Genomic DNA, 4,115 nt, shown 5'->3' with positions numbered 1-4,115 from the left:
GCATGATGGGAATTTTTTTCAGTTACAGTGAAACTGGAAAAACATGTAACTAAATATTTCTTGGTCCTAATATTTGCTCCCATCACCAAAGTCTGTCTGCAACACTAAATCTAACATAAGTGTGTCCTGCTCATTGACTGTATGTGAGAACTGGACTGAGTGGCACCGCCCCCCTGGTGTTCCAAACAGGAAGTAAAACCTCATAGACTTCTATGTAGAAGCAGTCAGCTGTTATCAGTCATTCTCTTGGTCAGAAGGAACCTTCTGATACAGTTTGAACATCTGAAGGATTCATATGTTTCCTGTTGTTTCAGTTATAAATTCACCAATCAGATGTCTCAGTAAAAGTAGGCGGAGCCTGACAGCCCCCACGTCCATCATTCAAAATGTTTGACAGATTTTGTGTAAATCACTTTCTAGTGATAGGGGCGTGGCCTTCAGGTGTTCAGGTGTTCTGGTGTTCTGGTGTTCAGGTGTTCAGGTGTTCAGGTGTTCAGGTGTTCAGGTGTTCTGGTGTTCAGGTGTTCAGGTGTTCTGGTGTTCAGGTGTTCTGGTGTTCAGGTGTTCTGGTGTTCAGGTGTTCAGGTGTTCTGGTGTTCAGGTGTTCTGGTGTTCAGGTGTTCAGGTGTTCTGGTGTTCAGGTGTTCTGGTGTTCAGGTGTTCTGGTGTTCAGGTGTTCAGGTGTTCTGGTGTTCAGGTGTTCTGGTGTTCAGGTGTTCTGGTGTTCAGGTGTTCAGGTGTTCTGGTGTTCAGGTGTTCTGGTGTTCAGGTGTTCTGGTGTTCAGGTGTTCAGGTGTTCTGGTGTTCAGGTGTTCTGGTGTTCAGGTGTTCTGGTGTTCAGGTGTTCAGGTGTTCTGGTGTTCAGGTGTTCTGGTGTTCAGGTGTTCTGGTGTTCAGGTGTTCAGGTGTTCTGGTGTTCAGGTGTTCTGGTGTTCAGGTGTTCTGGTGTTCAGGTGTTCAGGTGTTCTGGTGTTCAGGTGTTCTGGTGTTCAGGTGTTCTGGTGTTCAGGTGTTCAGGTGTTCTGGTGTTCAGGTGTTCTGGTGTTCAGGTGTTCTGGTGTTCAGGTGTTCAGGTGTTCTGGTGTTCAGGTGTTCTGGTGTTCAGGTGTTCTGGTGTTCAGGTGTTCAGGTGTTCTGGTGTTCAGGTGTTCTGGTGTTCAGGTGTTCTGGTGTTCAGGTGTTCAGGTGTTCTGGTGTTCAGGTGTTCTGGTGTTCAGGTGTTCTGGTGTTCAGGTGTTCAGGTGTTCTGGTGTTCAGGTGTTCTGGTGTTCAGGTGTTCTGGTGTTCAGGTGTTCAGGTGTTCTGGTGTTCAGGTGTTCTGGTGTTCAGGTGTTCTGGTGTTCAGGTGTTCAGGTGTTCTGGTGTTCAGGTGTTCTGGTGTTCAGGTGTTCTGGTGTTCAGGTGTTCAGGTGTTCTGGTGTTCAGGTGTTCTGGTGTTCAGGTGTTCTGGTGTTCAGGTGTTCAGGTGTTCTGGTGTTCAGGTGTTCTGGTGTTCAGGTGTTCTGGTGTTCAGGTGTTCAGGTGTTCTGGTGTTCAGGTGTTCTGGTGTTCAGGTGTTCTGGTGTTCAGGTGTTCAGGTGTTCTGGTGTTCAGGTGTTCTGGTGTTCAGGTGTTCTGGTGTTCTGGTGTTCAGGTGTTCAGGTGTTCTGGTGTTCTGGTGTTCAGGTGTTCAGGTGTTCTGGCGTTCAGGTGTTCTGGTGTTCTGGCGTTCAGGTGTTCAGGTGTTATACCGTTCTGGTGTTATACCGTTCTGGCGTTCAGGTGTTATACCGTTCAGGTGTTCTGGTGTTCTGGTGGTGGGCGTGGTCGGCGTGGTTCTGCCGGATCAGAACTGACCTCTCTCGTTAGCGTTTGATGGTAAACGATGATGTTTGCGCCGAGCGAACATGGTGGCGACGCTCCTGCTGAGGAGGAAGGAGGATCTGAGGAGATCTGGTTTCTGCCTCAAAACCAGAACAGCCTCCAGCTGAAGACTGGCGGTCCGGTCCGGTCCGAGCTCGTCTTCATGACAGATTCCTCAGAGGGTGGATGAACCATCAGCTGGACGTGACCTCAGCATGTCCTGTTCTGGCGTTTGTGTCTGCTCAGCTTTCAGATCCAGCGGCTCTCATGCAGCAGACACACACCTCCAACCATTAGCATGTGCGCTAGCCAGAGTCCGTCCCGGGGGGGAAACCCAAGTCTGGCCCGGTGTCCCGGCGGGCGGCCTCCACCAGCGTCAGCATAACCTGGTCCGGCGGGTTGTTGAACGTTGTGAGTGTGTGTCTGTGTGTGTCTGTGTGTGCGGTGAGCCTCTGGGGTCTGGATTCTAAAAAGGTTTGTCAGCTCCAATCCGCCGCGCCGCCGCTCTCCGGAGGCCGCCGCGCTCTCAGCTTCCTCTGCGTTTATTTACAGGAGGTTCTGGTTTTCAGGCGCCGCCGCTGTTTCTGCTATTTCTGGACGTGCAGACGGCGCTAAAAATACACTTGATGACTTTCTGATCGTGACGCTTCTGTAAGGAAAGCTGCTGGTTCTGAAGTTCTGAAGGTTTGGAATGAAGCTTCACGAGTTCACTGGAGGATCATCAGATCTGTTATCGGACCAGAAACTCAGATTCTGATCTGGAAGCAGAATAATCCGGTTATGAGGAGGATCGTTGCAGTCAGAGCCTGAACCAGACCTGAACCGGACCTGAACCAGACCTGAACCAGACCTGAACCAGACCTGAACCAGAGTCCGTTCTGTTGTTGAAGTCTGGTTCTCGCGGTCGGTCTGTCTGGTTGGACTAACATGTCACTGACATGTAACGTGTTCTGTCCGTTCGTTTACTCGCCTCCATCTGTACTTCCTCTTCTTCTTCTGAAATCCAATCTTCCCTCTGCCACGCCGCGGCGACTGAAGCCTGCGCCGCGGCGTGGCACGTTCCTAACGAACCGAGAGGCCGTCGGCGTCAGACTGAGACGGACGGGTTCTGATCCGACAGCAGGAAACACCAGAATACTTTTACTTTCATATGTATGGTCAGAATGAGAACAGGTACCAGGTCACTTTCGCTGTGTAGTTTTACCTGATATATTCATAAAAAGTATTTGTCATAAAAACAGATGAATATATAACAACACGAGATAAATTAGTCGTTTTCTTTGATCTTCAGCTGTGGTTTATGATAGAGAATGGAAATAAAAACCTGAAAAACCTGAAAACATGCTTGAAAATGACTGAAAACTGAGGAATTTGAGCAGAAAATCTCCCAATACTGTGAACAATAATGACACTGGAGTCTCGGCCGATGGTCCATGTGAGGCTCCACCCACAGACCATCACACTCAGACGACGGAGCTCCAGTGTTTACGGGACAGAATCAGATCCTGAAGGAGTTCATGGAGTCTCCCTGAAGAACCAGAACCAGAGACCTGAACCCGGTCCTGAGGCTTCAGAACTCCGTTATGATAAGGATCTACACGAGGAAACCATATCCTAAAACAAGATCTGTTGATCCCAGATGAATACGAGACTTCTTACAGCAGGTAATTAGTGCTGCTGGTTTATGGAGGAAATCTGCTTCTGCAGAGACGAGATCCTCCAAAGAAAACTCATTTGTTCCTGAAAATATTTTCACTTAAATCAGAGATTTGTTGGCAGAGTCTGAATGTGAGTTTTAGAATCTGTGATTCTTTTCTTATAGGAATCGGATCCAAAACGCACAGAAGGAAGTCACCAACCAGGATGGACGGTTTTCAGATTCAAATTAAACTTTTTTGAACCTTAAACAGAAACACGAAGGAGAACCCGGAGCAGTTCTTAAAATGCAGTGAATATTTCATGAGTGACTCTGCTGTTCACATAGAAATGGAGACGCAGAANNNNGGGGGGGGGGGGGGGTGAATGAGCTGTAAACATTTCTGTTTCTATCAGCGATTTCCTGAAAGAGTCTGGAAACGTTAAACCAAAACTAAAATGACTGAATAATAAGAATATTCAGATTCTTCTTCTACATCCATCAGAGTTTTGAGAAGAATTCAACACTCAGCTGATCCATGAAGTCTTTACTTTAGTGAACTGTGTTTAACCTGGAGAGAAACAGTTATTGATTTATGTTTTAGACAGACAGACAGACAGACAGGCAGACAGACAGA

This window comes from Oryzias melastigma, linkage group LG19 (assembly GCF_002922805.2).
Source record: "Oryzias melastigma strain HK-1 linkage group LG19, ASM292280v2, whole genome shotgun sequence".
Lineage (NCBI taxonomy): Eukaryota > Metazoa > Chordata > Actinopteri > Beloniformes > Adrianichthyidae > Oryzias > Oryzias melastigma.
This window is presented reverse-complemented; position numbering follows the sequence as displayed.